The sequence below is a fragment of the Fundulus heteroclitus genome, chromosome 18 (assembly GCF_011125445.2).
Source record: "Fundulus heteroclitus isolate FHET01 chromosome 18, MU-UCD_Fhet_4.1, whole genome shotgun sequence".
Classification (NCBI taxonomy): Eukaryota; Metazoa; Chordata; class Actinopteri; order Cyprinodontiformes; family Fundulidae; genus Fundulus; species Fundulus heteroclitus.
In genome coordinates this window covers 31,107,638-31,119,703 of record NC_046378.1, presented here as the reverse complement: position 1 = coordinate 31,119,703, position 12,066 = coordinate 31,107,638, and positions in this window count along the sequence as shown.

Sequence of the window (12,066 nt, the reverse complement as noted above, 5' to 3'; positions counted from 1 at the left end):
AAAGAGCAGAGCTCTTTGAAGTGCAGATGTTCACCTGCTACGGCAGCGCGGCTTTTACGGTTGTAAAACACTGGATTGGATCAAATGCAGAAGACAAAATTAGCTGCAGGCATGTGCCGTGGTTCTGCAGAGGACGTCATTGCAACACATGTTGCAGTCTTTAGACCGCGATAGAAGGAGACAGACACAGCCAGGTGTGGCACTGGTGTAGCAAAATCAGAGGGTGAATCTGATCTTGTCTGACAGCAATACAAAAGTCTTCCCTACTAACTCAGCCATGTCGAACACCCCTGCACTACGTGCAGTTTGTACAGCTTTAGGAATGAAAAATATAACCTCGCATAAGCAGGTGCTCTCACTCTTCTGGCACCAAACACAACGCACCTGTTAAAGATAAAACCTTCCTAAACCGTTTATCACCCAAGCACCTGCTGGATGCCGCGTACGGAGCCTTGTAAAAGTATCCATATCCTGTCAACTTTTCACATTTTGGGATGTCACAACCACAGACTTTAATGTATTCAATTGGGATTATGTGTGGCAGACAAAACCAAAGTACTGTACTGAAGGAGAAGGCCACCTGTTTGTCAGATAATCTGCATTTGTTTTCAGACCCACTGAGTCAATATTTTGGGGAATCATCTTTAGCTCCACTTACAGCACGAAGTCCTTACATTTGGGTTTATGAAGACAGACATTGTTAACAAATTGAACTGCTAATGTCTCTCTTACCATGTTCTTACAATCATTAGCTATGTTTACATGCACACAATTTCACAATCGGATTAAAATGCATTCGGATTAAAACATTGGATTGTACCGTTTATATGGGCACACAATCAATTAATCCAATCATAATGTGTGTGTGTGCACCTGGCTTTATTCAGAATAGAACCACTCTGACATGTGCAGTTAGCAAATTCCACGAAAAAGCAAAGAAGAAGTACTTCCGTCTTTGCTAAACAACACAAAATAGTAAACAGAGCAGTATTATAAAAGTTTCCCACTGGACTTGCAAGATTTTATAATTACGGTTGAAACTTTACTGAATAAGCAACAATTTTGAGCTCTTATTTTCTTTGAACAGAAAGGCTATATCGGGAGCCACTACAGTTTCGCTTCACGACATATTTCCGCCACTCACCAACGCAGAAATACATCACCTTGACGTCGGATGCACATGTGCACTCGAGTCAGTTTGCCACATTCGGAATAACTTGAGCCTGACAAGCGTTTCTATGCTCGTTGATCAGATTGTTAGTCGACATAAACCAACCCTCCCATTCAGATTACAATTTCATTCAGATTGAAACTTAATCTGATCATAATATTCCGATTTGTGTGTTTACATGATGCCCAGGTGGACTCTATTATTATTATTTAGGTGACTGCTGAAGGATATGCATTTTATGTATCTTACCTGGCTTATTTTACCAGCATTACTAATGTTTGTCATATCTGAACACAAATAAAACATCAAACAGATGATTAACAATATTACCTGCTTTTATGTTTCTATTGTCTACTTCATCTTTAATTGTGTTTTTGGTGTGTTACATATTTACCATGTTTTATTTTGTTGTACACTTTGGAAACCTTGTGATTGGATTGGATACCTGCACACTTGGACACAATGTTTCACAGAGATGGAGCCCGGTGTTCTTTTACCAGGAAAACAGAATATTTCCTAGGTTATCACTACCCAATCAAGACACATATTTAATCCATATATATGTATATGCTTCACTCACACACACACACACACACACACACACACACACACACACACACACACACACACACACACATCCTTGTTTAATATACACAGTGAAGACCGTGCCTTGACTTCCATAGACTTTTACCTTTAAGCCTTTCTATGGCCAATAGCTTGTTGCATACTTAATGAAAAAATTATATATTTTTTTCTCGTAGTCGGGGTTGGAAGAACATGAAAAAAGTTTGTTTTGGCTCTGTCTATTCATACTGCATGAGACGCTCAGATGCAGAAGTCAGCCCCACGTCACTGAAGATCGATCGGGCGGGCGGGAAAAAGGCGCACACAGAGCCGAGCACGGAGCTGGAAGAGAGCCGACAATTGAGGAGCAGACAACAGCTCACAGTGTGTTTTGGCACTATTTGGAAAGACTACAAACACCAGGGATGTGCGATGCTACCGGGTTGGGACACGCTCGCTAGGATGATTTATAGAGCAAATGCTGCAAGCGAGCGGAATTAGCGTGTTCGGCCGCTTAAACCCCCAGAGTTGAACTGCGGGACTTCACGACTGCAGTTTCACAGATGTGTGAGACATTACCATTTCTCCAGCCTAAACATGGCCATCTAAATCCTGTCCAATAAAGTACAGTAGTCAGATTAAGAAACAAAAGTTCTGCACATTGTGTGGTGTAGGGAGGCCCTAAAATACAGAGAACAAAATGACGTCATTTGCCGCGGGAGCGAGACAAATTGTCTCGGTTCTCTTGGGGTATGTTGTATGCCTTAACTCCAACACTAACCCAAACCCTTTACCGGTTTATAACTAACTGCAGTATGTGAGGACACGGGGCTGTCTCTGACAAGCTAATCTGCAGCACGGGAGCACCACAGGAAACTGTGCTGGGACCGTTTATGTTCACCTTCTACCATGAAGACTTCTCCATGAATACACCAGGCTGCCACCTGCAGAAGCTCTCAGATGACTCCGCCACAGTCGATCTCATCACAGATGAGTCACAGTACAGACAGTGGCTGCAGAGCTTTGTTGACGGGTGCCAACAGAACCACCTCATGTTAAATGAAGCGAAAACCAAAGAGCTAGTGGTGGACTTTCGCAGGAGCAGACCCACCTCTCTGACACAGGTTAACATCTAGGGGACTGATGTGGAGACAGTGGACTCTTACTGGGTGTTCACCTCAACCATAAACCGGACTGCACTCATAATACTGATGCTCTTTACAGGAAAGGTCAGAGCAGACCTGCTGAGGAGGCTGAGGTCTTTTGCAGTGCAGGGGGCGCTCCAGAAGACATTCTTTAACCCTGTGGTGGCATCAGCCATCTATGGTGTGGTCTGTTGGAGCAGCAGCTTATTTGTAGCTGTGAGGAAGCAGCTGGATAAGCTCATTAGGAGGTCCAGCTCTGTCCTGGGATGCCCTTTGGATTCAGTGCAGGTGGTTGGAGACAAAAGAACTGTAAGGAAAATCTCATCACTTAAGGAACAATGTGTCCCACCCCATGCATGGAGCTATTGCAGAGCTGGAGAGCTTTTAAGCGACAGACTGCTGCATCCTAGATGCTCTAAAGAGTGTTTCCGCAGATCTTTCCCCCCAGCTGCAGTAAGACTTTATAATCTTGCCTTCTCCCAACAGACACAATAAATGTTTACATAATACTAATCGTTGCACAGGCTCTGATCCAACCATTAATTGTTTACACTGTTTCCAAATGTTAAGGTACTGTAAGTTGCACATGCCTTAGCTAGGGATGCTGCTGCACTATTACGCATTTTACATTTAGTATTATTGTATGTTATGTAAATATTGCATATTCTATTATTGTGTGTTATGTAACTAGGCTGCAGTTTTTTTCCATTGTCAAATAGTTTTTTTCCTTTGTTCAATATATACTCTGTTATTTACCCTTATATTCTACTCTTGGTGGTTTGTTAGAGCTAACTTTTTCTTCTTCTCTTTTTTCCTCATTGCCAATAATTGTGTGCTACTGTCCATGTGTTTGCCACTGTCACACCTGAATTTCCCCATTGCCCATGGCAATAAAGGAAATATTATTCGTATAACCCTAACCCTAATCTAAGAATAATTTACACCTTAATGCTAAACCTAACCCCTAACCCAGAATAAAGGCGAGGACCAACAAAAAGTCCTTACTTTACTAGTAACATGAGGAAAATGTGCCCTACTCAGCTGCAAGCACAACAAACACACACACACACACACACACACACACACACACACACACACACACACACACACACACACATACATACATACATACATACATACATACATACAGTAATGATGGAACTGTCTAAGCTAGTAACTGGGACTTTTCATTCAGATCCATGTGCAGGGACAATGTCTAATATAATCTTTTTGTGTAATAGGCAGCTGGCTGACAGTGAGTATCCAGAATTATTTAATCTCTCTCGGTATCCCACTGTGACAGCTCACTGTTTATATTACTGTTAGATTGGCTATAAAGCTGGTCTTGTATGACAGTTGAGAGCTGATTACATTTTGACTTTCAGTGCTTGTGCTTAGTTGATTTTCTTACACGTATATGTAACACCTCTACTTTGCATTTTATAAATTGGAACTTCCTTAAACCCCGTAATGAAATTTGACATTCACTGTTCAATCAAATGAATCTTGAGCAGCAAAAGAGCCACATACAGTGTGTACTTATGAAAATAATTCACTTTTCAGGCTCGACAACATTCATCATTGTTGGGATGTTCTTATTCTCAACAGACAAGCAAATAAATTACTCCTGCTGAGGAACACGCTTTAAACGTCTTTTCCCTATGCTCTACACAATCTCATTTGTTTGTATGGCCACGCTAACACAACAATTTGGCTAAATGGGAACACAGACAGCTGTGAAAGTTTTGAACATATAGAAATGGGAAAGGATAAGGATTTCATAGGAATATACATTTTAACCAGTATGCTGCATCAGACAGTGAATTTATCGGGGAAAAAAAACTGAAAATATTCTGTTTGGCAAGAACTACATGTAGGCTGATAACCGTCACTGAATGGTTTGCTAATAGAAAATAAAAAAATAATAAAAACTACCCAATATTAGAGCAGAGTGCAGCATTCATTTGGTTTAATGTGACTGTCAGTATATCGAAGTTTGGATTAAACACAACCGTGCATCCATATTTTACAAAGATTGCTTTCAGCAATGCTTGAAATGTCCACATTGGTTAATGGCTTGTTTAAATTACAGGAATTAGAGTCTACTTCCATGTGATGCGGGAAGCAATTAAGAAAGTAAAATGGGGTGTGTACCGTGTGTGTTCAGTGGATAATACGCATTTAGCTATGAAGGTCACATAGCGAGGTACTGTGGGAGTAATTATCTTCCTACTCTTGGGCCTCATAAATATCTGAGCAAATATTGATCCTGATCTGTATCTAAGATGTTTGCAACAAAGGATTTATTCTGCACCGTAACAAAGTGATGGACTGAGGTTCTTTTGCTGTAATTTACACATGTAGTGTGGGGAACAGTTTCTTCTTAATTCTTGTCTTTTTGCTTTTTGTCACATTTCAAATCACAAAAAATATCAAACAAAAATAACCTGAGAAAATACAAAAGGCTGGGTTTGAATGTACCCAAACCAACATGTCCCTATGTAAAAATGTTGTTGCCTCGTAAACCTAATAGTCAGCTGTGCGACCCTGGGCGGTAACAAATGCTATCAGGTGTAGTAACTGGCAATGAGTTTTTTACATCACGTTGGAGGAATTTGGTCCCATTCAGCTTTGAAGAGTGTTATTAATTTATTCACATTGGAGGAATTTTGAGCATCAACAGGCTGTTTGAGGTCATCTCACAGCATCAGTTGGAGTTAAGTCTGCTCTCTGACGCGGCCAATCTAAAACATTCATTTAAATTTTGTTGGGGGCTGTTTAAAGGCGGACTTGCTGTTGTTCTTTTGAATAAATGTCCTGCAGCATAGCCCAAGTGTGATTCTGCTTGAGTTTACAAAATGATGGCCAGACATCCCCCCCACAAGATTGTATGCAAAAGAGCAGAATTCATATTTCCATCAGTTATGGCAAGTACACAGCAGAAGTTTGAGAAAGAAAAAGGCAAAACAAAAGAAACCTGCATTAATACTTGTTCAGAAAAAAAATATGCAGTCTTGATTTAGAAACATAAAAATCTCATTATTTTGGCATTCAATACATAGAAACGATGTTTGTATTCTTGGCTGACCTAAAACAGGAATGTTTGGTCTGATTTAATTTTAGACAGTAAGAACAAAAAAAAAATGGGCGTTTTTATAAGTTTATTTAAACTTCGGTACCCACTATTTCTTCTGTACACGTCTCCCTACTGATGCCTTGGTTAAGGATAAAATAAAAAAAAAAGGTTAATTGGATGTACAGTATTTGATTGCAGGTGGGTACTACAATCAAACACTGTAATTGGATGAAAAGGTGCAATTAATTTGAGGTTGTGCAACTTAATGGACCCATTGTTGTTGCCCAATTATATTTTTTCATATATATATATTTTTTTCATATATATATTTTTTTCATATATATATTTTTTCATATATATATATATATATATATATATATATATATATATATATATATATGCAGGCTCAGCCTGGCCCGCCCACTCAGCTCTCACACAAACTTACCACACAAACAGCTGAGAGAGACCGCAGCAGCGAAAAAACATGAACAGAGGAAGTAGCACCGTTTGGCTTTATTTTAATACCGTAAATTAAATCAAGCTGTATGTTTTGTAAAAAGCCGGTTCATTTCAGTGGAAACACAACAAATTTATCTAAGCACGTGAAAAAACATGAAAACGTCGAGCCCCAGAAACGGAGAGAGGAGACGAAACTTCTCTCATTGCCCCGACAGACCCACAGACGTCTCTGACTGAGGCGTTTCAGTCCTCCAGGGAACATCCAGGTAGATCAGTGGATGGATGGATGGATGGATGGATGGATGTTACTGGAGCCCACACATAACATGTAATTAAGACCTTGAAAGAACCCAGTGCATATATTAAAAAGTGTTATTTAAGATAAGATAACATTAGCTAATCCTTTTTTTATCCCACAACGGGGAAATTTATAGGATTAAAGCAACAGGCAGGTACACACAACACAGACAAAATTACATAAGGATTGAAATATATAAGAGGTGGATTAGCGAAAAAACACTGAACATAACATTATTATTTTATTATTATTATTATTATTATTTTTTATATATATATATATATATATATATATATATATATATCAGTTGAATTATAACCGAGGTCACTTGCAAGTAAGCATGATCAAAGCAGACATTTTAGCAGGTATTTGTACACTTTGAGATTCACTGTAACTTTCAGTATTTGTGAAAATAGTCTAAAGATAAAACACCGTGATTAAGAAGTGTTTAAAACCAGAAGACCAAAGCAACAATGTTCAAAATATGGATAAAAGAAACCACGGCATCCCAGGTTAAATGTTAGGTCTACTGGCCTGTGGTTCCTGTTTGGAGTCTGCGTGATGAGAGTTTGCTGAAGTTGAGCGTTTCGCTGCTGCTTTTCCGTCCTTCAAAATAATATTTGCTGCTGTGTGAGCTTGTTCATAAGATTAGTATAACAAGGGGAGAGTGTTTGTATTCTAATTGCTCCTCTTCTCCAAGGTATGGACTTACTTCCACTGTGTTTGTCAGTTAGATATAAACATTGGAGGACTGGTAGAGTAGAAGCAATTAGAAAAAAACATTACACAGGCATAATAATACTTTATTTTCCACTGGAGGATGTCCTCCCTGACTGTTTTAGTAGTGGTTTTTTTTCTTACGTGATTATAGCATTGACTGTGATTTGAAGAGGTCTCGACTCCTGCCGCTCTTCTCTTCTGTTCTAATGGTTCTGCTGGTCAAAGTGAACCCTCAAAGGAAAAGAAAGGCACATTTTAAGGCATAGACACGGATTGCTCTTTATCTCAAAACTAGGATATTGTTACAGGGTATTGTACAGTTGAAGATTATCTAACCAGATTGGCCTGATGTGACATCTTTGACGCAGCAAAATAAAGAATAATGTTGTTTTTTTCCCCCTCAGAGTGGAAAATTTGTAGATTTGGGTAGACCCTGAAGCCATATGTGTCAACAGTAACTGAATCTAAACAGCTTTAAAGTTATTACCATCAGAAGCCAGGACATTAACAAAGAACGTCCTGGTGTTCCCTGGGGTTGCTATTAACGAGCTCCTAGCAACAGATCCTTTAGGCGCTGTGAGATGACTGCTGGGGATTAGGATGGCTGCTAGCAGATTATCTAAAGATTTTAAAGACAGGATGAGCAATTCAAAAAGCTCTTTGCGTACAGACAGCCTTTTGAGCCTTTTGCTAAGCAGTTTCTGCAAGGTCCACTGCTGTCCAACTCAAATAACGCTACTGCAGTTGATGCATTTTGATGTCATTTAATAAAAGAATTTAAAAAAGATTTAAAAAAAAATGACTTGAATGGATGCATCATGCATCCCAAAGGGAATGAATGGTTGTAACTCAAACCATCCAACTTTTTTCATAAGGCATTACTGTAGATGGGGAATCTCCCACAGCACTCATTATTACCGCAACTCTTTGGAAGACTGTCTAAAGGCACTCTGTTGTTATGTGAAGAGGATGCTGAGGGTTACCCACTATGTTATTCATTTTTAGAAGCCTCCCTTTTCGAACAACCATATCCAGAGGCTCCAGAGCAGTTCCCAAAACATTTAGTTAACAGCTCGTTGAGCTTTTTTAGCTTCGTGGCTCTGATGTTGCTGCTCCAACAGATAATGGAAAAATAAACTGTACTCTCCACAACCGACTTATAGAAAATGAGCAGCATCTGGCTGCGAATAATGAAGGACCTGCTCTCTCTGTTGTCCATGTAACCACTAACCTTAGTTCCTCCACTTCTTGACACGTGATGGACATACTGTTTGACAAACTCCTAATTCTCTTCAAATCATCTCCTTTTTCTTGATCATATTCAAGATGACAGGATTGTTTCGACAATAGAGGGAATTAAGTGCGCACAAGTCCAAAAAGAAGAAATGGGTGTGTAGACAGGTGCATGGTTCTCAAATAGCGCAAAAAATCTGGATAACCAGCACTCCCATGTTCTACACAAGTTTCAATGCATGAATGCATTTCGGCTTGGGAGTGCTGGTTATCCAGATTTTGTTTAGAATTCTTTTGACACAATGCCACAAACCAGTCCACCAGCTCTCAATCTACGAAGATATGCTTATTCAGGAAAATAATATCATAGTAAAATTGTCAAAATAGGTTTAATGCATCTTTATTGCCAGCAAGCAGGATTTTCTGAGCTGAATAGTTTAACATTACAGGATGAGCTATGCTACCTTACCGGGCCCTGATAAAGAATCCTAACTATTATATATGTTTATATTTTATCATATTACAACCACTATATACATATTGTAGACATATTCTTAAGGGGATTTTATGTGCTCGGCCAACACAAAGGCTGATATTTTAAAATTAAAAGTAAAGCGATGGGGCGTGCGCTGGGGCAGAGAGCACAAACCATGTATGGAGGCCTTAGTCCTCGATGCGGCTGACCCGGGTTTGATTCTGGCCTGTGGTCCTTTGCCACATGTCCTCCTCCCTTTCTCAAACCCCTTTCCTTTCAGCCTACTTTGTAAATATGTACTAGTGCTGCAAAATGCCCATAAAAAGAATAATAAAAATAAGTAAAGTGATGGATGGTTTTCAATATTTGCTTTTACAAATAATAAAATAGAACACTGTGTAGAGCCACCGTCCTGCATACATAGCTAGTCTTTTGGTGTATGTCACTACCAGCTCTTCACACATAAAGACAGAAATTTTCCTCAGCCCTCCTTTAACAAAAGTATCTCAAACTCAATCAGATTAGACCAGGTCTAAGACACAAACGTGGTTTGATCTAAACAGTTTCATTACAAATAAGGCAGAATGCTGTTGTGTGAACACTTTTGCAGCCTTTAAATTGACCTCACTTACAGTTTTGTATTCAAATTATGCAAAGCAATTTTAAACACAGCAGAAAAGTAAAATCACACAAACAATTGTCAAGACAACTACTCTTCCCACTTGTCCCTCCAAGATTGCCTGGCTGAAGAAAAACATTCTCACAGCATGATGCTGCCGCCACCATGTTTCTCTTTTGGTATGATGTGTCCAGAGTGATGTCCACTCACAAAAAAAGCACAAAATGTTCTAGTTTCATCTCACCCAAATTTGTTTTTACAAATTGGCCGTGTCTCCACCTGCATTTATAATGAGAATAATATTATTAATTAGTTAACAGGATTTATTTAGGGGCAACAGAGTAAACAGTGCTGAACATAAATACATACCAGATTTATCAGATTTTTATATTTAAAATATTTTTTTAACAATGTATCCTTATACTTGCACTTCACAGCTGTGCACTATTTATATGTTGGTCTGTTACATAAATCCCCATAAAAAAATACACAGAAGTTCCAGTTTATATAGTGATAAAATGCGAAACGGTTCAAGTAGAGTTACTACTTTTACAAGGCACTGCGGCCATCAAAGCTCATGTGTTTGGATAACAAAACTAAGGCTTGGAATCAACCAATAAATAAATTTGTCTGTTTGAGGAAAAGTAACAACCCCTGTATTTTTTTCAAAGTTGCTATAAAACTTTAACAAGAAGCAGAGCAACGCTGCTTTTTTTTGATAAATCATTGAGGTGCTGATTTGCCTTTTTTTTTCCTCGTTTTTTGGCAAATACTAACGACTAAAGTTTACATTACAAACCTGAACCGTGCCATTTCAATTTACAGTGCTTCCACCTGCAGAACACTGTCTCAACACCTCTTTTGGTTTCCATGTGTGGGTAAGTCCCTCAAGGAATTTAATTTGTTCCCTGCAAATAGCTTACAATTCATAGGTGTGTTAGAGGATGTCTACTTGAGTTACTGCACTGCTTCAAATGCCTGAAGCTATTAGACTTCTCATGAAGTCGTGCCAGAGCACTGAGCTATCAGGGCAGCATAAATCTAGAACCACAATGGAGACATAATCTCAAAGGAGAAAAACGCATTCTGCTTTACAATGGGATTTTCCTCCTCTGTAATGAGTTTTACTTTATTAACTTTTTATGTTTGGGTTTTGATGAGAGCAATAATAAGCCTCTCATTATGCTCAGTTTTACAAAAGCTCTTGTTACCACGGTGAGACAGCGGTCGCTTCAGTTTTAGTTTTTTTTTTTTTTTGGTGAGATTACAGCTGGCTTGTGTTGCTCTTCAAGATGGCAATGAGCCAGAGGAAGAATGTTTAATTCCCCGACTGAAGCGGTACGCCTCTGAAAGATTTACTATAATGGTCAGCAAATTACTGAGTCAGCTCATTAATTATAACAGGGAGAGGGGGGGGGGGGGGGAGAAAATGAAAAATTGATTCTAACAAATTTCATTTCTTTCTCCTTCACTGCAATATTTTACAAGAAAGTATGAGCATAAAACGATGCACTTTTCCCACCTGTGCCACAGTTTGAGGGCAGAGTGAATTTTTTTTTTTTTTTTTTTTTTTGTTTTGCCAAAAACCTGTGTAGACTTTAAATTAAACATGAAAGTTTCCCTGCCAATAAAAAGTAGAACTTCTTTAAAGTTTCTACTGGTGACCTTTCAGGGGCCATTGCAAATATTGTCATACCCCTTAAATTTTTTTTCACATATTGTTTTCACACATTACAATCGCAAACATAAATATATTTTATTGAAAATGTTTGTGAAAGAATAACACAAAGTGGTGTACAATTGTGTAGAACGTAGAAAGGAAACTATACATTTCTTCTTGTTTTTTTTTTTTTTTTTTTTTTACAAATAAAAAACTGAAAAGAGCATCAAGCAAATGTATTCAGCCCCCCTGAATCAATACTTTGCACGAAGACCTTTTGCTGCAATTTCAGCAGCAAGTCTTTTGGGGTATGTCTCAACCAGTTTAACACATCTAGTGACTGAAATTTTTGCCATCTCTTCTTTGCAAAACAACTCAAACCCAGTCAGATTAGATGCAGAGCAGTTTTCAGATCTTGTCACTGATTCTTGACTGGGTTTACTGTAGGTCTGGACTTTGACTAGGCCATTCTAACACATGAATATGTTTAGTTTTAAACCATTCCATTGTAGCCCTGGCTTTATGTTTAGGGTTGTTGTCCTGCTGGAAAGCCAACCTCAGCCCCAGTCTCAAGTGTTTTGCAGACTCCTAAAGATTTTCTTCCAAGATTAACATGTATTTTCCTCCATTCTTCTTCTCATCAACT